Source organism: Hyla sarda, chromosome 8 (assembly GCF_029499605.1).
Source record: "Hyla sarda isolate aHylSar1 chromosome 8, aHylSar1.hap1, whole genome shotgun sequence".
NCBI classification, from domain to species: Eukaryota; Metazoa; Chordata; class Amphibia; order Anura; family Hylidae; genus Hyla; species Hyla sarda.
Genome location: NC_079196.1, coordinates 122,108,452 through 122,132,024, shown reverse-complemented (window position 1 = coordinate 122,132,024; position 23,573 = coordinate 122,108,452). Strand labels below are relative to the sequence as shown.

The window sequence follows — 23,573 nt, the reverse complement described above, 5'->3', positions numbered from 1 at the left end:
GGATCATCAAGAAATTGGTGATAGCTTTTCTCAGTTCGTATAGTCGGTCCAACAAATGGAGGGTGGAATTTCAACATGTGGAAACATTGAAAATTAGACTATGTTGGGGGATACCTTTCTGACGCAGCAGCTCAAGAAGGGTGTGCTTTGCAGTGTACAAATGGCTGAAGTGCATGCAAAGTTCCCTTCCCATTGTTAGGATGTCTTGCAGATGGGGGGAACACTTCAGGAACAGCTTGACAACCAGATTGAACACGTGTGCCATGCAGGGCGCATGTCTCAGGCTTCCTTTTCGCAGCTCAGATAAGATGTTTTTCCCGTTGTCGGTCACCATGGTTCCCATTTCCAGTTTTTGTGGAGTCAGCCATGATTCGATTTCTTGATGAATGACTTTTAGCAGTTCTTCCCCTGCCTCCTTCAAGGCAAACCATGTGAAGAATAGCGTGACACTGCCGCGCCCTCTACACATGGTATGCTGGAACGGGAACTTAGACTTGTCCTTGTAGTGGAGGCTGAGGGCACGGTGGAGGATGAGGAGGCGGAGTCACACATTGTCACAGGACCAACGGCCTGAGAGTGTGGAGGCGGAAGCGGCGTGACCTGTCCACGTTGATGTTGTGGCTGTGCAGGAACCACATTCACCCAGTGGGCAATAAAGGACATGTATTGTCCCTGGCTGTAGTTACAGCTCCACACGTCGTGGCTGCCGTACACTTTGGTACACACCGACTGGCTCAAGGACTGGCCCACCTTCTGTTCCACAAAATTGTGAAGGGCTGGTACTGCCTTCTTCGCAAAGAAATGATGGCTTGGGACTCTCCACCTCAGCCTGACACAAGTCATCAGTTCTCTGAAAGGTGCAGAGTCAGCCACTTGAAAAGGGAGAAACTGTCGCACCAGCAACTTGGACAGGAGAACATTCAGCTTTTGAGCTGTTGCATGAGTGGGTGCATACTGTTGTCTCTTGGACATGGCTTTGCCAATGGTGAATGACGGACTCAAAGTAGGAGGAGTAGGAGAGACAGAAGATGGGTATGACACGCAGCTGCCTCCAGCTGAGGTGGTGGAGCCTTGGCTGGCTGAAACAGCCTTGGCTGGCTGAAACAGGGAGCGGCCAATGCCAATGGCTGAGGCAGCAGGATGGACCACCACATCAGAGACACGGTTCTCCCAGGCCACTTTATGGTGACGCTGCATATGTTGACGCAGGGCCGTGGTGCCAACAATGGGACCCTGGCCATGCTTCACCTTCTGCAGACCCATCTTGCATGTGGCCAGGTTAACATCCTCTGGATGCTTGATGAAAGACTGCCACACTGCCAAATAGCAGATTTTCCCACCAACAGTCCGCACTGATTGACTGCTACTGCAGTCGACACCAGGAACCCCTGTTCCACTACCTCTGGGGAATGTAGGCTGCCGCGAAGAAGGTGGTCTATCTCGGGCACGTTTGGCTTCAGAATTTCCACTTCTGCCACCATGCTAACTGCCAACCATGCTACCACCTTGCTGGCTCAGCTGCTGCCTCACGGCAACCTGCATCCCTCTTCTCCTGATGATGAGGCCCCTTCTGCACCTGGTTCCCAAGTGCAATCGGCTCCATGATCATCGAGTTGTGTCTGCATGTCACTGATGTCCTCCTCAGGTTCCTCAACAGTGTCTGCTTCAGGAGCCTGAACACTCGCAACACCACCTCCCAAGCTACTCTCCTCATCACTACTTGCCCACCTAACGGAGGAAGTGGCGGATGTCTCCTCAGCTTCTTGGCTGGGAAGTAGCTGCTTACTGTCCTCTAGTAGATCGTCCTCACTAAATAGTGGAGCTGAACCCACAGCATACAATACTTCTGTGGGGATGGAACAGCATAGGACAGAGGCAATGGGAGGACAGGGACTGCTCCCAGGCCATGCCAACTGAGGGTTGTGTCTGAGCAACCCTCTGACTGTTGACTGGGGGTGTCAGATGTCACTTGTGATTAAGTGGATGACCGTGTTAACCAATCGATGACGGCAGATCGGTTGCTGGTCGAGACACGACCGCTAGCTGCTGCCACTCGCCCCTAGTCTGATGCGACCTCTGCCTGATGAATTTAGGTCTCTGCCACTCCTTTGTGCACGTCCTGGCACTTCTCTGCATGACATACCTATATACTTATATGCAGATATGAGGGGAATACAATACGCTCCACTACACTTAAAACAGTATTTGTCTACAACACCAGCAGGTGTGTACTTTTGGCTGGCCTTTCTCAGTATATAGGCCCATGAGACATTAACAGGAACAAAATGGTACACCACTTAGATGTGCGTATGTGGTATGCATTTATAAGGGGAGGACAATGCGCTCCAGTATGCTTAAAACAGTATTTAGATACAAACCAATAGACACAGTATTGGGGAAAATGTATTGCACATCTATAGTATTACACCAAATATTGTGTGCTGTCCAGTGACACCCCAATAACCAGTACAGGCCGTATAAATATGAACTCCAATCTAATATTTCAAAAAAACAAGAGAACACAACGGAGTCATTTAAAAGAAAGATATGTGCCAAATAAGCACACATTTTATTATTTCCGTAGAAGAAAAGACATGTATATGCTAAAAAGAGGAATACGACAACAAACGGTAATATCACCCGCTCTGCACAGGTAATAATCAAAATAAATAAAATTGTTGTAATAGGTTATATCCCAATATATGTATAAAGAGTATATGCATATAAAAAGGATGGCATAAAGCACATCTACAATACATATAGGTAACTATTGCACATCAGTAGGTATTGCATGTAACAAATTTGGGTAAATCATATATATAGCTTGCAGTGTAAACATATAAGGAAAGTGCAGTGTGCGTATAGCAGCCACCTGAAAAAACAGGATTAAAGGATACAGACCAAGTAGCAGCGTAATAACAAAGTGCAATATACTGGCAGAGACCGGGATAGCACCACTCCAACGTACGTTTCGGTACGTCACCTTCATCTGGGAGTATGAAACAGGGAGCGGCGTGCCAATGGGTGATGCAGGAGGCTGGACCACCACATCGGAGCCACGGTTCTTCCATGACGCTTTATGGTGATGCTGCATATGTTGACGCAGGGCCGTAGTGCCAACATTGGGACCCTGGCCATGCTTCACCTTCTGCCGACACATCTTGCATGTGGCCAGGTTAACATCCTCCGGATGCTTGATGAGAAACTGCCACACCGCCGAGTAGCTTATTTTCCCACCAACAGTCCGCACTGATTGACTGCTACTGCAGCTAACTCCAGGAACCCCTGTTCCACTACCTCCTGGGAATGTAGGCTGCTGAAAAGAAGGGCACGTTTGACTTCAGAATTTCCACTTCTGCCACCATGCTGACTGCCAACCAAGCTATCACCTTGCTCGCTCAACTGCTGCCTCATGGGCAACCTGCATCCCTCTACTTCTGATGATGATGATGAAGCCCCTTCTGCACCCGGCTGATTTTATTTGCCTTGGCCACAGCTGCCCGATACTGGTCACCACAGCTAAATTTACTGTTATCTAAGACTCCCAAGTCCTTTTCCACATCAATGGTCCCAAGTGTGCTCCCATTTAATACATAATCCCAGCTGGGATTTTTCTTCACCATGTGCATAACCTTACATTTATCAGTGTTGAACCTCATGTGCCACTTCTCAGCCCAAACCTCCAATCTATTCAGATCCATTTGTAATAGTGCCCTATCCTCTATAGTGTTTACCGATTTACAGAGTTTAGCATAATCTGCAAAGATTACTACTTTACTATTCAACCACTCTACAAGGTCATTAATAAATATATTAAATAGAATAGCACCCAAGACTGACCCCTGTGGTGCCCCACTAGTAACAGTCACCCAATCAGAATAGGTACCATTAATAACCACCCTCTGTTTCCTATCACTGAGCCAGTTACCCACTTGCACACATTTTCTCACAGTCCAAGCATTCTCATTTTATTCACAAACCTTTTATGTGGCACAATATCAAATGCTTTAGAAAAATTCAGATGTACGACATCCAGTGATTGCTCCTGGTTAAGTCGGGAGCTCACCTCCTTATAAAAGCTGATCAGGTTAGTATGACAGGACCGATTCCTCATAATGCTATGCTGATATGGAGTCATACATTTATTTTTATCAAGATACTCCAAAATAGCATCCCTTAGAAAACCCTCAAACAATTAACATACAAAGGAAGTGTCAGGATCCGGAATGGTATGCGGGGAGGACACGGGTAGTGGATCCTCTGTGCCAGAGAGGCGATGGCGTGGGCCATACCAGGGGAACGGAATCTAAGGGATTACTGGTTTTCACCAGAGCCTGCCGCAAAGAGGGATGGACTTGCTGCGGCAGGTAACCCCCAGGTCGTTCCACCAGGTAGCGACTCAACCCCTCTGGCGGCTGAGACTGGCACGGGACACAAGGACAAGGCAAAGGCAAGGTCAGACGTAGCAGAAGGTCAGGGCAGGTAGCAACTGTTCGTAGTCAGGGACAACAGCAAGGGTCTGGATACACAGGCAATGGGCTCACAAAAACGCTTTCACTGGCACAAGGCAACAAGATCCGGCAAGGACAGGAAGGGGAAGAGGGTTTTTATGCAAAATGGAAGTGATTACACTGATTGGGCAAGGCACCAATTAGTGGTGCACTGGCTCTTTAACCCCTTAAGGACTCAGCCCATTTTGGCTTTAAGGACTCAGACAATTTAATTTTTACGTTTTCATTTTTTCCTCCTCGCCTTCTAAAAATCATAACTCTTTTATATTTTCATCCACAGACTATTATGAGGGCTTGTTTTTTGCGCGACCAGTTGTCCTTTGTAATGACATAACTCATTATATCATAAAATGTATGGCGCAACCAAAAAACACTATTTTTGTGGGGAAATTAAAACGAAAAACGCAATTTTGCTAATTTTGGAAGGTTTTGTTTTCACGCCGTACAATTTATGGTAAAAGTGACATGTGTTCTTTATTCTGAGGGTCAATACGATTAAAATGATACCCATTATTATATACTTTTATATTATTGTTGCGCTTAAAAAAAATCACAAACTTTTTAACCAAATTAGTACGTTTATAATCCCTTTATTTTGATGACCTCTAACTTTTTTATTTTTCCGTATAAGTGGCGGTATGGGGGCTCATTTTTTGCGCCATGATCTGTACTTTTTTTTGATACCACATTTGCATATAAAAAACTTTTAATACATTTTTTATAATTTTTTTTAAATAAAATGTATTAAAAAAGTAGGAATTTTGGACTTTTTTTTTTTTCGTTCACGCCGTTCACCGTACGGGATCATTAACATTTTATTTTAATAGGTCGGACATTTACGCACGCGGCGATACCAAATATGTCTATAAAAAATGTTTTTTACGCTTTTTGGGGGTAAAATAGGAAAAAACGGACGTTTTACTTTTTTATTGGGGGAGGGGATTTTTCACTTTTTTTTTACTTTGACTTTTACATTTTTTTACATTTTTTTTTACACTTGAATAGTCCCCATAGGGGACTATTCATAGCAATACCATTATTGCTAATACTGATCTGTTCTATGTATAGGACATAGAACAGATCAGTGTTTTCGGTCATCTTCTGCTCTGGTCTGCTCGATCACAGACCAGAGCAGGAGATGCCGGGAGCCGCACGGAGGAAGGAGAGGGGACCTCCGTGCGGCGTTATGAATGATCGGATCCCCGCAGCAGCGCTGCGGGCGATCCGATCGTTCATTTAAATCGCGAACCGCCGCAGATGCCGGGATCTGTATTGATCCCGGCACCTGAGGGGTTAATGGCGGACGCCCGCGAAATCGCGGGCGTCGGCCATTGCCGGCGGGTCCCTAGCTGCGATCAGCAGCCGGGATCAGCCGCGCATGACACGGGCATCGCTCCGATGCCCGCGGTTATGCTTAGTACGTAAATGTACGTCCTGGTGCGTTAAGTACCACCTCACCAGGACGTACATTTCCGTCCTGCGTCCTTAAGGGGTTAAATTTCAGAGAGCCGGATCGCACGCCCTAGAGAGCAGGGCCGCGCGCGCCGGGACAGAACCAAAGGAGGACGGGGTAGGTGAGAGGATCGGAATTCGACCCGCGGGCGGGCACGTCCCGCCACGCAGATCGCATCCCCGCCGGGGACACTAGAGTAGCGCTGCCGGTCAGTGGGTCTGACCAGAGCGCTGCATACAGAAGAATGCCGTGAGCGCTCCGGGGAGAAACAGGGACCCGGAGCGCTCGGCGTTACAGTACCCCCCCCCCTTTGGTCTCCCCCTCCTTTTGGAGCCCAGGAATCTGTGGACGAGCTCTTTGTCAAGAATGTTGGCCTCAGGTTCCCAGGACCTCTCTTCAGGGCCACAATTCTCCCAATCAATTAAAAAAAATATTTTACCTCGGACGACCTTGGAGGCGAGGATCTCCTTGACAGAGAAGACATCAGAGGAGCCAGAGACAGGAGCAGGAACAGTGACCTTTGGAGAATAACGGTTAAGTATGAGAGGTTTAAGAAGAGAAACATGGAAAGAGTTGGGAATACGAAGAGAAGAGGGAAGATGAAGTTGGTAGGAGACAGGATTGATTTGTTTTTTTGATTTTGAAAGGTCCAAGAAAACAAGGACCTAGCTTGTAGCTAGGCACACGGAAACGAATGTACCTAGCTGAAAGCCACACTTTGTCACCAGGGACAAAAACAGGAGGAGGTCTTCTCCTCTTATGGGCATGTTTCTTCATGCGAGATGAGGCCAGCAAAAGAGAATTACAAGTCTCACTCCAGATGGAGGTAAAATCTTGAGTAAATTCATCCACAGCAGGAACTCCAGAGGAAGAGGGAATAGGGAGGGGGGGAATCGGGTGACGGCCGTACACCACAAAAAATGGGGACTTGGAAGAAGACTCAGAATCTTTAAAATTGTATGAAAATTCGGCCCAGGGCAAAAGGTCCACCCAATCATCTTAACGGAAGGAGACAAAATGACGCAAGTAGTCACCGAGTATTTGATTTACTCTTTCCACTTGACCGTTGGATTGAGGGTGGTAAGCAGAAGAAAAATTTTATTAGATTTTTAATTGACTACATAGTGCTCTCCAAAATTAGAAACAAATTGGACGCCTCTGTCAGAGACGATGTGCGTGGGAAACCCATGGAGGCAAAAATATGAAGAAAAAATTGTTTCATTAATTGAGGTGCAGTAGGCAGACCTGGCAGAGGGACAAAATGAGCCATTTTAGAAAAACGATCAACGACCACCCAAATGACTGTATTGCCGTGAGACGATGGAAGGTCAGTAATGAAGTCCATAGCTATATGGGACCAGGGCTGTTAAGGTACAGGCAGAGGAAGAAGAAGGCCTGCAGGTTTCTGGCGTGTGGTTTTGTCACGGGCACAAACAGTACAAGACCGAACAAAATCAGTCACGTCCTTCTCCAGGGAAGACCACCAATAGTGTCTGGAAATTAACTGCACAGACTTCTTGACACCAGCATGTCCGGCCAAATGAGAGGAGTGACCCCATTTAAGGATTTTGAGCCGAAGGCGTGGAGGTATGAAGGTCTTTCCAGGAGGAATTTGCACAAGGGTGGTAGGAGCAGAGGCAATAAGGCACTCAGGAGGAATAATGTGCTGAGGAAGAGCTTCAGATTCGGAGACATCGGTGGAACGTGATAGAGCATCACCCTGACATTTTTGTCGGCAGGACGAAAATGTATTTCAAAATTGAGGCGGGCAGAAAACAACGACCATCTAGCTTGGAGTGAATTTAATCGCTGTGCAGATTGAAGATACGACAAGCTTTTATGGCCCATATAGATGATGATGGGGTGAACGGATCCTTCCAAGAGATGTCTCCACTGCTCAAGTGCCAACTTGATGGCCAAGAGTTCACGGTCGCCAATCGAGTAATTTTTCTCTGCAGGAGAAAAGGTTTTTGAGAAAAAAAACGCAGGTGAGGGTCTTTCCCATTGCGTTTTTTTATTTTATTAAAATTGCACTAGCTCCGACAGATGAGGCATCAACTTCGAGGATAAAGGGCTTCAATGGATCAGGCCTGGACAGTACAGTAGCAGAGGCAAAGGCAGATTTGAGGTGGTTAAAAGGTTAAAAGCTTCCTTCCTGCGGTAGCCAGGATTTCGGATTAGCATTTTTCTTGGTCAATGCTACAACAGGAGCAACAATGGTGGAGAAGTGGGGAATGAATTGATGGTAATAATTTGCAAATCCGAGAAAACGTTGGATAGCTTGCAGACCAGTGGGGCGTGGCCAATCTAACCCCGCAGATAGCTTGTCAGGGTCCATTTGTAGGCCTTGATCGGACACTAGGCATCCCAGGAAGGGTAGACTGCTGCGCTCAAAGAGACATTTTTCAATTTTGGCATAAAGATGATTTTTGCGTAGGCGCTGAAGCACTTGACGGACATGGAGGCGGTGTTCCCCTAGGTTGGAGAAAAAAATGAGGATGTCCTCAAGATAGACTACCACACAGGAATACAGCATGTCCCGAAAAATCTCATTGACAAAGTCCTGAAAGACTGCAGGGGCGTTGCAAAGTCCAAAGGGCATGGCAAGATACTCAAAGTGTCCATCTCTAGTATTGAACACGGTTTTCCATTCGTCACCTTCTCGAATACGGATGAGATTATAGGCACCCCTAAGATCGAGTTTGGTAAAAAATTTTGCTCCCCGCAGTCGATCAAATAGTTCTGAGATGAGAGGCAGAGGATAACGGTTCTTTACAGTAATTTTGTTAAGACCGCGGTAATCAATGCAAGGCCGTAGGGATCCATCTTTTTTGGCAACGAAAAAGAAGCCTGCTCCTGCAGGATAGGAAGATTTTCTGATAAAACCCATTTTAAGGTTTTCTTGTATATATTCAGACATGGCCTGCGTTTCTGGAGCGGATAGAGGGAAAATCCTGCCATGGGGTGGAGTAGTGCCAGGAAGCAAGTCAATGGGACAGTCAAAGGGTCTGTGTGGCGATAAGACCTCTGCTTACTTTTTACTGTCACGATTCGGCTGGCAAGAGGTGGATCCTCTGTGCCAGAGAGGGATTGGCGTGGACCGTGCTAGTGGACCGGTTCTAAGTTACTACTGGTTTTCACCAGAGCCCGCCGCAAAGCGGGATGGTCTTGCAGCGGCGGTAGTAACCAGGTCGTATCCACTAGCAACGGCTCAACCTCTCTGACTGCTGAAGATAGGCGCGGTACAAGGGAGTAGACAAGAGCAAGGTCGGACGTAGCAGAAGGTCGGGGCAGGCAGCAAGGATCGTAGTCAGGGGCAACGGCAGGAGGTCTGGAACACAGGCTAGGAACACACAAGGAAACGCTTTCACTGGCACGATGGCAACAAGATCCGGCGAGGGAGTGCAGGGGAAGTGAGGTATACATAGGGAGTGCACAGATGAACACACTAATTAGAACAACTGCGCCAATCAGGGGCGCAGTGGCCCCTTAAATCGCAGAGACCCGGCGCGCGCGCGCCCTAGGGAGCGGGGCCGCGCGCGCCAGGACAGGACCGACGGAGAGCGAGTCAGGTACGGGAGCCGGGGAGCGCATCACGAGCGGGCGCCACCCGCATCGCGAATCGCATCCCGGCTGGAGGCGGTATCGCAGCGCACTCGGTCAGTGGATGTGACCGGGGCGCTGCAGAAGCGAGGATGTTGCGAGCGCTCCGGGGAGGAGCGGGGACCCGGAGCGCTCGGCGTAACAGTACCTGCCCCCCCCTTGGGTCTCCCCCTCTTCTTGGAGCCTGAGAACCTGAGGACCAGACTTTTGTCCAGGATATTGTCCTCAGGTTCCCAGGATCTCTCTTCAGGACCACAGCCCTCCCAATCAACCAAAAAAAAAGTTTTCCCTCTGACCTTCTTGGAGGCCAGTATCTCCTTTACGGAGAAGATGTCAGAGGAACCGGAAACAGGAGTAGGAGAAACAAGTTTGGGAGAGAAACGGTTGATGAAGAGTGGTTTAAGAAGAGAGACATGAAAGGCATTAGGAATACGAAGGGAAGGAGGAAGAAGAAGTTTGTAAGAGACAGGATTAATTCGGCACAAGATTTTGAAAGGACCAAGATAGCGTGGTCCCAATTTGTAGCTGGGGACACGGAAGCGGACATATTTAGCGGAGAGCCATACCTTGTCTCCGGGAGAAAAAATGGGGGGAGCTCTTCTTTTCTTATCGGCAAACTTTTTCATGCGAGAAGAAGCCTGTAAGAGAGAATTTTGGGTCTCTTTCCATATGGTGGAAAGATCACGAGTTACTTCATCCACAGCGGGCAAGCCAGAGGGCAAGGGAGTAGGGAGGGGGGGAAGAGGGTGACGGCCGTACACCACGAAAAATGGGGATTTGGAAGAAGATTCAGAGACTCTGAAGTTGTACGAGAATTCGGCCCATGGTAGAAGATCTGCCCAGTCATCCTGGCGGGAGGAAACAAAATGCCGTAAATAGTCACCCAGGACCTGGTTAATTCTTTCTACTTGCCCATTGGATTGAGGATGATAAGCAGAAGAGAAATTTAATTTAATCTTGAGTTGTTTACAGAGAGCCCTCCAGAATTTTGACACGAATTGGACGCCTCTATCCGAGACGATCTGCGTGGGCAAACCGTGAAGACGAAAAATGTGTACAAAAAATTGTTTTGCCAACTGAGGCGCTGAAGGAAGACCAGGAAGAGGAATAAAATGTGCCATCTTGGAAAATCGATCAATGACCACCCAAACAACAGTGTTGCCACGGGATGGGGGTAAGTCTGTAATAAAGTCCATACCAATCAGAGACCAAGGCTGTTCGGGGACAGGCAGAGGATGAAGGAGACCAGCAGGCTTCTGGCGAGGAGTCTTATCCCGGGCACAGACAGTGCAGGCCCGCACAAAATCAACAACATCAGTCTCCAGAATCGGCCACCAATAGAAACGAGAGATGAGTTGCAAGAACTTTTTGATGCCCGCATGGCCAGCGAGATGGGAGGAGTGACCCCATTTGAGGATTCCGAGGCGTTGGCGTGGAGAAACGAAGGTCTTCCCTGGAGGAGTTTGCCTGATGGAGGCTGGAGAAGTGGAGATCAGGCAGTCAGGAGGAATGATGTGTTGCGGAGAGAGTTCTACTTCCGAGGCATCCGAGGAACGAAAGAGAGCATCGGCCCTAATGTTCTTGTCGGCAGGGCGAAAATGAATTTCAAAATTAAAAGGGGCAAAGAACAGAGACCACCTGGCCTGGCGAGGATTCAGCCGTTGGGCAGACTGGAGATAGGAGAGATTCTTGTGATCGGTGTAAATGATAACTGGAAATTTTGATCCCTCCAGCAGATGCCTCCATTTCTCCAGTGCTAATTTAATGGCCAGTAGCTCTCGATCCCCGATGGAGTAGTTCCTCTCCGCCGGAGAGAAGGTCCTAGAAAAAAAACCACAAGTAACAGCATGCCCGGAGGAATTTTTTTGTAGAAGGACCGCTCCAGCTCCCACTGAGGAGGCATCAACCTCCAATAGGAAGGGTTTAGATGGGTCAGGTCTGGAGAGCACGGGAGCAGAAGAAAAGGCAGACTTGAGCCGTTTAAATGCGTCTTCCGCTTGAGGAGACCATGACTTAGGATTGGCATTCTTCTTGGTTAAAGCCACGATAGGAGCCACAATAGTGGAAAAATGTGGAATAAATTGTCTGTAATAATTGGCGAACCCCAAAAAACGTTGGATAGCACGAAGTCCGGAGGGGCGTGGCCAATCTAAGACGGCAGAGAGTTTATCAGGATCCATTTGTAGTCCCTGGCCAGAGACCAAGTATCCTAGGAAAGGAAGAGATTGACATTCAAACAGACATTTCTCCATTTTGGCATAAAGTTGATTGTCTCGAAGTCTCTGAAGAACCATGCGGACATGCTGGCGGTGTTCTTCTAAGTTGGCAGAAAAAATCAGAATATCGTCCAGATACACAACAACACAGGAATATAAGAGATCACGAAAAATTTCATTAACAAAGTCTTGGAAGACGGCAGGGGCGTTGCACAGGCCAAAGGGCATGACCAGATACTCAAAGTGTCCATCTCTAGTGTTAAATGCAGTTTTCCATTCGTCCCCCTCCCTGATGCGGATGAGATTATAAGCACCTCTTAAGTCCAGTTTGGTAAAGATGTGGGCACCTTGCAGGCGATCAAAGAGTTCTGAGATAAGAGGTAGGGGGTAGCGGTTCTTTACCGTGATTTTATTAAGTCCGCGGTAGTCAATGCAAGGACGTTGGGAGCCATCTTTTTTGGACACAAAGAAGAATCCAGCTCCGGCAGGAGAGGAGGATTTGCGGATAAACCCCTTTTTAAAATTTTCCTGGATGTATTCAGACATAGCAAGAGTCTCTGGGGCGGACAGAGGATAAATTCTGCCCCGGGGTGGAGTAGTGCCCGGGAGGAGGTCAATAGGACAGTCATAAGGCCTGTGAGGGGGTAAAGTCTCAGCTTGTTTTTTGCAAAATACGTCAGCATAGTCCATATAAGCTTTAGGGAGACCAGTTACAGGGGGAACCACAGGGTCACGGCAGGGAGCACTGGGAACCGGTTTAAGACAGTCCTTGAAACAAGAGGTACCCCAGCTCTTGATCTCTCCTGTGGACCAATCAAGGGTTGGGGAGTGGCGTTGAAGCCATGGTAGTCCAAGGAGAATTTCGGAAGTGCAATTGAAGAGGACCAAAAACTCAATTTTTTCATGATGAGGTCCGATGCACATTAGGAGGGGCTCCGTGCGGTAACGTACGGTACAGTCCAATCTTTCATTGTTAACACAATTGATGTAGAGGGGTCTGGCGAGACTGGTCACCGGGATGTTGAACCTGTTGATGAGAGAGGCCAAAATAAAATTTCCTGCAGATCCAGAATCCAAGAAGGCCATAGTAGAGAAGGAGAAGGTAGAGGCAGATATCCGCACAGGCACAGTAAGGCGTGGAGAAGCAGAGTTGACATCAAGAACTGTCTCACCTTTGTGCGGAGTCAGCGTACGTCTTTCCAGGCGGGGAGGACGGATGGGACAATCCTTCAGGAAGTGTTCGGTACCGGCACAGTACAGGCAAAGATTCTCCATGCGGCGTCGTGTCCTCTCTTGAGGTGTCAGGCGAGACCGGTCAACTTGCATAGCCTCCACGGCGGGAGGCACAGGAACGGATTGCAGAGGACCAGAGGAGAGAGGAGCCGGGGAGAAAAAATGCCTCGTGCGAACAAAGTCCATATCCTGGCGGAGCTCCTGACGCCTTTCGGAAAAACGCATGTCAATGCGAGTGGCTAGATGAATGAGTTCATGCAGGTTAGCAGGAATTTCTCGTGCGGCCAGAACATCTTTAATGTTGCTGGATAGGCATTTTTTAAAGGTCGCGCAGAGGGCCTCATTATTCCAGGATAGTTCAGAAGCAAGAGTACGAAATTGTATGGCGTACTCGCCAACGGAAGAATTACCCTGGACCAGGTTCAGCAGGGCAGTCTCAGCAGAAGAGGCTCGGGCAGGTTCCTCAAAGACACTTCGAATTTCCGAGAAGAAGGAGTGTACAGAGGCAGTGACGGGGTCATTGCGGTCCCAGAGCGGTGTGGCCCATGACAGAGCTTTCCCAGACAGAAGGCTGACTACGAAAGCCACCTTAGACCTTTCAGTAGGAAACTGGTCCGATATCATCTCCAAGTGCAGGGAACATTGTGAAAGGAAGCCACGGCAAAACTTAGAGTCCCCATCAAATTTATCCGGCAAGGATAGTCGTAGGCCTGAGGCGGCCACTCGCTGCGGAGGAGGTGCAGGAGCTGGCGGAGGAGATGATTGCTGAAGCTGTGGTAGTAGCTGCTGTAGCATCACGGTCAGTTGAGACAGCTGATGGCCTTGTTGCGCTATCTGTTGTGACTGCTGGGCGACCACCGTGGTGAGGTCGGCGACAACTGGCAGTGGAACTTCAGCGGGATCCATGGCCGGATCTACTGTCACGATTCGGCTGGCAAGAGGTGGATCCTCTGTGCCAGAGAGGGATTGGCGTGGACCGTGCTAGTGGACCGGTTCTAAGTTACTACTGGTTTTCACCAGAGCCTGCCGCAAAGCGGGATGGTCTTGCAGCGGCGGTAGTAACCAGGTCGTATCCACTAGCAACGGCTCAACCTCTCTGACTGCTGAAGATAGGCGCGGTACAAGGGAGTAGACAAGAGCAAGGTCGGACGTAGCAGAAGGTCGGGGCAGGCAGCAAGGATCGTAGTCAGGGGCAACGGCAGGAGGTCTGGAACACAGGCTAGGAACACACAAGGAAACGCTTTCACTGGCACGATGGCAACAAGATCCGGCGAGGGAGTGCAGGGGAAGTGAGGTATACATAGGGAGTGCACAGGTGAACACACTAATTAGAACAACTGCGCCTATCAGGGGCGCAGTGGCCCTTTAAATCGCAGAGACCCGGCGCGCGCGCGCCCTAGGGAGCGGGGCCGCGCGCGCCGGGACAGGACCGACGGAGAGCGAGTCAGGTACGGGAGCCGGGGAGCGCATCGCGAGCGGGCGCCACCCGCATCGCGAATCGCATCCCGGCTGGAGGCGGTATCGCAGCGCACCCGGTCAGTGGATGTGACCGGGGCGCTGCAGAAGCGAGGATGTTGCGAGCGCTCCGGGGAGGAGCGGGGACCCGGAGCGCTCGGCGTAACATTTACAGAACACATCAGAGAAGTCCTGGTAGGCCTTAGGTAAGCCTGACAGAGGTGTAGTGATGGAAACTTGACAGATGGGTAGAGACTTCAGGCATCACTTGTGACAGGAAGGAACCCAACTTTTAATGTCCCCAGAGGACCAATCTAAGGTAGGTGTATGGCACTGCAGCCACGGCAGGCCAAGTAAGACTTCCAAGGTACAGTTGGGAAGTACAAAAAATTCTATGTCCTCGTGATGGAGGACACCAACACTCATGCTCAAGGGTTGAGTGCAATAGCGCACGGTACAGTCCAGATTTTGACCATTCATGGAAGAAATGTAGAATGGTTTGAGGAGATGGGTCACAGGGATGTTGAATGTTTTGATCAATGAAGCTTCAATGAAATTTCCCGTTAAACCAGAGTCCAGAAAGGCCTCAGCAGAGAAGGAAGACTTAGTGGGCAAGGAAATCCGTACTGGTATATTCAGGCGTGGAGAGGAATAATTCACACCTAGTAACGCCTCTCCCACGTTCACTCGGTGCGTGCGTTTCCCTGACGGGGAGGACGAAGAGGGCAGTCCTTTAAGAAATGTTCGGAGCTCACACAGTACAGGCACAAGTTCTCGTTCCTACAGCGAGTCCTCTCTTGTTGGGTCAGGCGAGACCGGTCCACTTGCATGGCCTCCTTGGCGGAAGGCACAGAAACAGGTTGCAATGGATGCTGAAAGAGAGGAGCCAGGCGCGAATTACGCCTGGTGCGAACAAGATCCTTTTCCTGGCGAAGCTCCTGGCGTCTTTCAATGTAGCGCATATCAATGCGGGTAGCAAACTGGATGAGTTCAGTCAGGGAGGAGGGTATCTCTCGTGCGGCCAGACAATCCTTGATGTGGCTGGATAAACCTTTCTTGAAGGTACCGCAACGCGGATCGCATCCCCACCGGGGACACTAGAGCAGCGCTCCCAGTCAGCGGGTCAGAAGAACGCCGCGAGTGCTCAGCGTTGCAGGAAGTTAAACTAAAAGGCCTTTAATTCCTGGGGTCACCTTTTGACCCCTTTTTAAATATTGTCATCACATTTGCCATGCACCAGTCCTGGGGAACAGTCCCTGTTACTATAGAGTCCCTGAATATTAAAAATAGGGGTCTGTCCATTACATTACTTACCATATTTTTCGCTCCATAAGACACACTTTTTCTCTCCCAAAAGTAAGAAGGAAGTGTCTGTGCGTCTTATGGAGCGAATGTGTGTGCAAGTGCAGGGGCGCTTGCACACACATTCGGCTGCGCTTGCACACACACCCCTGCCGGCTGCTCAGTAGGAGGGGGGGGGGGTGCAACTGTTTTAAAGTGGCCGCAGCGCCGGCCACTTTAAAACCATGACCAGCGGCGGTCCCGGACACCTCTGCTTTTTCTATGTTTCATATCTCCTTACCTGGCCGCGCTCGGCAGGCTCACTTAATGCGGCGGCTCTTGTGGGCTGTGTGGAGAATATGACGAGTGACGTCTCCTGCCAGGTCCTCTACGCAGCGCCAGGGATGTCGCTCCTCATTTCCTGCAGCGCCGGTGTAGTGAGGAAAACTGTGTCTTGAAGCGTTCTGTGTCCACGGCTGCAGGAAATGAGGAAAGTCTCCCATTTAGTGTCAGTATTCTTGTTTTTGAGGACATTATCCCATTTGATATTGTTAAGGGCTTCTCTGAATTGATCAAACTTTGCCTTCCTAAAGTTCAATATTTTTGTAAAACAAAAATGAAGAACACGTTATAATGTGATGTAATGTAATGGAATATGATGAACACTTTTTCCTAGGTGTCCTTCTACTTCTAGTAACTCTGTCAGGTCTGTTGGTTAATATTAAGTCCAGTAGGGTGCCCCCTCTGGTCGGGCCCTGCACCATTTGGAACAGATAATTGTCTTTAGTTATAGTCAGAAACCTGTCTCATTTATGAGATTCACAGGTTTCAGTCTCCCAGTTTATATCAGGATAGTTAAAGTCCCCCATTATTATCACCTCATTCTGATTTTCTGCCTTTTTTATTTACCTCATTAATTGATCTTCTGCCTCTTCCATTATGTTTGGTGGCTTATAGCAAACCCCTATCAGAATTTTTTTTATCTCCATATATTTCTACCCATAATGACTCCACATTATTGTTTCCCTACCATATATCCTCCCGCAGTGCGGCCTTCAGACTCGATTTTCCCATATAGACAAATTCCTCCCCCTTTCCGTTTTGGCCGATCATTCCTGAATAGACTATAACCCTGTATGTTGACCACCCAGTCACAGCTATCGTCCAAACAAATTCTGTTATACCCACTATGTCATAATTTCCCTCAGACATCAACCACTCCAGTTCCTCTGTTTTATTGGACAGACTTCTGGCATTAGACAACATGCAATTCAAATGTGTATGTTTTTTGTTCCTATGAAGCCTATCCCTATTAACTATTCCAACCCCTCCCTCTGCTCCACCCCCAGGTACATTAATGAATTAAGTCCCCCCTCTCTATCTACACTATCTACCCCCTCTATGTTGTATGTTCCCTCCCCCCAGTCCTTAGTTTAAACATTCCTCCACCCTTCTAGCCATCTTCTCCTCAAGCAGAGCTGCACCCTCCCCTTTGAGGTGCAGCCCGTCCCTACTGTAGAGCCAGTAACCGACAGCGAAGTTGGCCCAGTTCTCCATGAACCCAAACCCCTCCTTCCTACACCAGCTTCTGAGCCACTTGTTTACCTCTCTAATCTCCCGCTGCCTCTCTGGTGTGGCAAATATTACCTTGGAGGTCCTTGCCTGAAGCTTGCAGCCTAAGTCCCTGAAATAATTTTTAAGGACACTCCACCCGCCTCTTACTTTGTCATTGGTGCCAATATGTACCATGACTGCTGGGTCCTCTCCAGCCCCACCCAGCAACCTGTCAATAGAGATGTTGCGAATTGTTCGCCGGCGTGCATGCTCGCGTTCGCATCGCCGGGCGAACATATGTGAAGTTCGTTTCACGCCCTATACTTTAACATTGCGGTAAACTTTGACCCTGTGAGTCAGAGTCAGCAGACACATTACAGCCAATCAGCAGCAGTCCCTCCCTTCCAGACCCTCCTACCTCCTGCACGGACGCCATTTTACCTTCATTCGGAATGCTGCAGGCTTAGAAAGTGGAGGGACAGAGAAGCTGCTCCTGCTGTAATAGGGAAAGCAATAGCTAGGTTGCTGCTAGGTGGTGTATTCAGGGTCCACTGTACTACTAAAGCATTTGTCTAACATCTGCTTTAAGGACAGCACCCAAAAAAGCCCTTTTTAGGGCTCAAATATCAGTCCGTGTGTCTTGCAACAGCTCGAGGCACCCTGGTTGGGAGGGAACCGCTGGTTAAAAGGGGTACTCCAGTGTAAAACTTAAGTTCCTTCAAGCAACTAACTACAGTATTAAAAGGGCTATAAGTTCAGCCCGTGTGTCTTGCAACAGCTGGAGGCACCCTGGTTGGGAGGGAACCGCTGATTAAAAGGGGTACTCCGGTATAAAACTTATGTTCCTTCAAGCAACTAACTACAGTATTAAAAGGGCTATAAGTTCAGTCCGTGTGTCTTGCAACAGCTGGAGGCACCCTGGTTGGGAGGGAACCGCTGGTTAAAAGGGGTACTCCGATGTAAAACTTAATTTCCTTCAAGCAACTAACTACAGTATTAACTCCTTGGGGACGGAGCCCATTATAACCCTAAGGACGGGAGCATTTTTTGCAATTCAGACCACTGTCACTTTAAGCATTAATAACTCTGAGATGCTTTTACTTTTCAATCTGATTCCGAGAATGTTTTTTCGTGACATATTCTACTTTATGTTAGTGGTAAATTTTGTCGATACTTGCATCATTTCTTGGTGAAAAATTCCAAAATGTTATGAAAAAAGTGAAAATTTAGCATTTTTCTAACTTTGAAGCTCTCTGCTTGTAAGGAAAATAAACATTCTAAATAAATAATATTTTGATTCACATATACAATATGTCTACTTTATGTTTGCATCATAAAGTTGACATGTTTTTACTTTTGGAAAACATCAGAGGGCTTAAAAGTTCAGAAGCAATTTTCCAATTTTTCACAAAATTTTCAAAATCGGAATTTTTTAGGGGCCAGTTCAGTTTTGAAGTGGATTTGAAGGGCCTTCATATTAGAAATACCCCATAAATGACCCCATTATAAAAACTGCACCCCTCAAAGTATTCAAAATGACATTCAGTAAGTTTGTTAACCCTTTAGGTGTTTCACAGGAATAGCAGCAAAGTGAAGGAGAAAATTCAAAATCTTAATTTTTTACACTTGCATGTTCTTGTAGACCCAGTTTTTAAAATTTTACAAGGGGTAAAAGGAAAAAAAAAGCCCCCCAAAATTTGTAACCCAATTTCTCTCGAGTATGGAAATACCTCATATGTGTATGTCAAGTGTTCGGCAGGCGCAGTAGAGGGCTCAAAAGGGAAGGAGCGACAATGGGATTTTGGAGAGTGAGTTTTGCTGAAATGGTTTTTGGGGGCATGTCGCATTTAGGAAGCCCCTATGGTGCCAGAACAGCAAAAAAAAACACATGGCAGACTATTTTGGAAAATACACCCCTCAAGGCACGTAACAAGGGGTCCGGTGAGCCTTAACACCCCACAGGTGTTTGACGACTTTTCGTTAAATTCGGATGTGTAAATGAAAAAAAAAAATGTCACTAAAGGGCAGGTTTTCCCCCCAAATTTACCATTTCTACGAATGGTAATGGGAGAAAATCCCCCCAAAATTTGTAACGCAATTTCTCCCGAGTACGGAGATACCCCATATGTGGCCCTAAACTGTTGCCTTGAAATACGACATGGCTCTGAAGTGAGAGAGCGCCATGCGCATTTGAGGTCTGAATAAGGAATTTGCAGTAGGGGTGGACCCGGTTACAAGGATGGGGCTTGTCTCCACCAAAACCCTACAGCAGTGTCTCCCACAGGGTGCCTCCAGCTGTTGCAAGACTTCCAGCCTGCCAGGACAGTCTATGGCTATCCGGCAACACTGGGAGTTGTGGTTTTGCCACAGCTGGAGGCGCCGTTTAGGAAACACTGCTGTATGAGACGGGGCGACGTGTATGTGTAGTGTTTTATTTTTTATTATTTGTTAGTGTAGTGTTTTTAGGGTACATTCACACAGGCAGGGGATCACAGTAAGTTTCCTTGAAGGAAACCCACTGTAAACCCGCCCGTGTGAATGTACCCTGTACATTCACATGGGGGGGTGGAGGGCGCCCCAAGGGGGGGGGGGGCACCCCAAACCTTCAGCTGTGGCAAAATGACAACTCCCAGAATGCACTGACAGACCGTACATGCTGGGAGTTGTAGTTTTACAACAGCTGTAGGCACACTGGTGGGGAACCAGTGAGTTAGAAAACAGACTAGCTCAGTGATTCCAACCCATGTGCCTCTAGCTGTTGCAAGACTACAACTCCCAGCATGTACGGTCTGTCAGTGCACTCTGGGAGTTGTAGTTTTGCAACAGCTGGAGGCACACGGGTTGGAACCACTGAGTTAGGAAACAGACTCTAGCTCAGTGTTTCCCAACCAGTGTGCCTACAGCTGTTGCAAAACTACAATTCCCAGCATGCCCGTACAGTCAGGGATGCTGGGCGTGTAGTTCTGCAATATCTGGCCCTTCAGATGTTGCAGAACTACAACTCTCAGCATGCCTGGACAGTCTGGGCATGCTAGGAGTTGTAGTTATGCAACAACTTGGGAAGAACAGTGGCCTCCAAACTGTAGCCCTCCAGATGTTGCAAAACTACAACTCCAAGCATGCCAGACTGTCCAGGCATGCTGGGAGTTGTAGTTCTGCAACATCTGAAGGGCCAGATATTGCAGAACTACACGCCCAGCATCCCTGACTGTCTGGGCATGCTGGGAGTTGTAGTTTTTCAACATCTGGAGGGCTACAGTTTGGAGACCCCCATATAGTGGTCTCCAAACTGTGCCACTTCAGATGCTGCAAAACTACAACTCCCAGCATGCCCAGACAGTCAGTGCATGCTGGGAGTTGTAGTTTTGCAACATCTGGAGGGCCACAGTTTAGAGACCACTACACAGTGGTCTCCAAACTGTGACCCTCCAGATGTTGCAAAACTACAACTCCCAGCATGCCCAGACAGACTTTGGCTGTGTGGGCATGCTGGGAGTTGTAGTTTTGCAGCTTTTAGAAGGCCACAGTGAAGATCACTTACCGCGATCTTCACTGCAGCCTTCTCAGCCGCACTTTCCGGCCGCCGCTCCTCCTGCTCGCGCCGCTGCTCCGGGATGCCGCCTCCGCCGCCTCCTCTGGTCCGTGTAAGCCGGGCCATGTCCCCCACCTCGCCGCCCGTGTTCCCCCGTGTTCCCCCCGCTCTGTACCGACTTCGATCGGTGCACAGAGCGGGGGGAAATGAACTGTAAACCCCCGCCCCCCTTCTGCCATTGGTGGTCAGCCTGACCGACCAATGGCAGGGAATAGGAGGGGGTGGCAACATTGCCTCCTCGCTCCTATGCTTTAGACTGGTCGGAGCTGTCTCTGACAGCTCCGATCAGTCTTATTTTCCGGGAGATCGGGTCACCAGTGACCCGATTTGCCCGGATTGCGGCAAATCACAGGTCTGAATTGACCTGCGATTTGCTGCGATCGCCGATATGGGGGGTCTCAGGACCCCCCTAGGCATTGCCACGGGATGCCTGCTGATCCGCCCGGCGAGCGGCAGTGATCGGAAATGCCGAGGGCGTTTGGATACGCCCTCCGTCCTTAAGTGACGGGACGCGAGGGCGTATGCATACGCCCTTCGTCCCCAAGGAGCTAAAAGGGCTATAAGTTCAGTCCGTGTGTCTTGCAACTGCATGAGGCACCCTGGTTGGAGACCTCTGCTTAAATGGGGAACTCTGCTGGCAACCTTTTTTGATCATTGTCACACTAGTGCAAATCACATTTGGTGTGACAGTTGTTCAAATAAAAATAAAAAATACATTTTTTGGCTGTGAAATAAAATCAGTGCTGCCTAATGGGGGGCTCTAACTATGTGCTGCCTAATATGGGGGAATCTATGTACTGCCTAAAGGGAGGCTCTAACTATGTGCTGCCTAATATGGGGGAATCTATGTGCTGCCTAAAGGGGGCTCTAACTATGTGCTGCCTAACATGGGGGAATCTATGTGCTGCCTAAAGGGGGATCTAACTATGTGATGCCTAAAGGGGTGATCTAACTATGTGCTGCCTTAAGGGCTCTCTATGTGCTGCCTAAAGGGAGGCTCTACCTATGTGCTGCCTAAAGGGGGGCTCTAACTATGTGCTGCCTAATATGGGGGAATCTATGTGCTGCCTAAACGGGGATCTAACTATGTGATGCCTAAAGGGGGGCTCTATGTGCTGCCTAAAGGGGGGCTCTATGTGCTGCCTAAAGGGGGCTAAAGCACTTTATTCCAAAGAATTTAGGAATAATAGGTGATTTATGCCCTTTATGGATTAAAACCAGACTCTGCATCAACTATGTAATTTTCCATGGGAGTTTTGCCATGGATCCCCCTCCAGCACGCCACAGTCCAGGTATTAGTCCCCTTGAAACAACTTTTAAATCACTATTGTGGCCAGAAAGAGTCCCTGTGGGTTTTAAAATTTGCCTGCCCATTGAAGTAAATTGCGGTTCGCCCGGTTCGCGAACCGAAAATTTCATGTTAGCGACATCACTACCTTTCAACCCGATCCGTGGTGTGCTGAACTCGAGCACCAGGAAAGCAACACATTGCTCAGCGATCCTGGTCTTTGTGACAGATCACTCTGTCTGTCCCCCTAATAACTGAGTCCACCACTAACAGTACTTGTCTGGCCTGTCCTGCACTCCTCCCTCCCTTCATACTGGAGTAGACACCCCCCTGGGGGTTATAGGCAGAGTCCTGCTGCACTATTGCTAGCTCTGAAATGGCATCCACCTCATCTGCCAACCGGGTAAACTTGGTGTGTGCGAGATCAGGACTAGCCTCCCTGACACTTTTCCCTCTACCCTGTTTTCTAACTGTAACCCAGCTAGCTACCTGACTGTCCTGCACCTCCGTCCCAATATCCTCCCCCACCTCTACCCCAGAGAGTACTTAATGAGCAGGAGACTCCTCTCCAAGTTGTCAATGCATCTCAGTGTTGCCAGCTGCTCCTCTAGATCTGGGATCTGGGCTTCCAAATGAACAAATCGCATACAATATGCACCCTCAAACTGCTGTTCAAGGATTGCATACATTGTGCAAGATGTACACTGGACTGCATTTTCCAACATGAAGGCCATACTAGATTTGAGGATTGCAAAAATTTACAGTAAAAAAAAATAAACTATTAAATATTTCAGTTAAACTCCCTGAATTTTAAGACCCTCTCACTTTTATACCTACACTCACTTTTATAATTCTCACTCTTGTATACAAACTCACAATCACTAGCTCAGACAATCGCTTAGCATACTTTCTTTCATAGTTACCAGACACCACCTCTCTCTTTCACTGCCTGGAAGTGAATGCAAAGCTCCTTTACTCCTCTCAACTACAACTCCAACTCTCCCCTCTCTGCAACTGAACTGCTCTCCCCCCCCCCCTTCACTACATAAAGGTTACACAGTATAATAAATTAGACCATTGAGCAATGGGCCCAAGATAGAGAAAGCAGGGATGCCCGAGGCTATCTTTAGCTGGGACACCACACAATGTTAGTTGTTCTTTCAGATATTCTGTCTAATCATGCCTGAGGAAGAAGTCTTTGTTCTTTCAATATGTCAAATTTTCATTTTATTTTTATTATCTATTTCTGTCAATATTGGTTTGTTATTAAAGTGGTTTATGGTGTGTCCAACCACTCAGGCTTTTAAGTGCAATTATTAAATACAAAGCCAGGAATTGGTTTGGAAAGAGGAGAAGCCTCAATCTAACATGTCCTTTATTTATCATC

The 23,573-nt window shown here is 48.3% G+C and overlaps 1 protein-coding gene across 3 annotated transcripts in view; it reads left to right on the top strand.

Annotated features, from left to right (window-relative positions):
- PTH2R (parathyroid hormone 2 receptor) overlaps positions 1-23,573 on the top strand; it is a 525,422-nt gene that overhangs the window by 67,043 nt on the left and 434,806 nt on the right. The gene's annotated exons all lie outside the window — the stretch shown is intronic.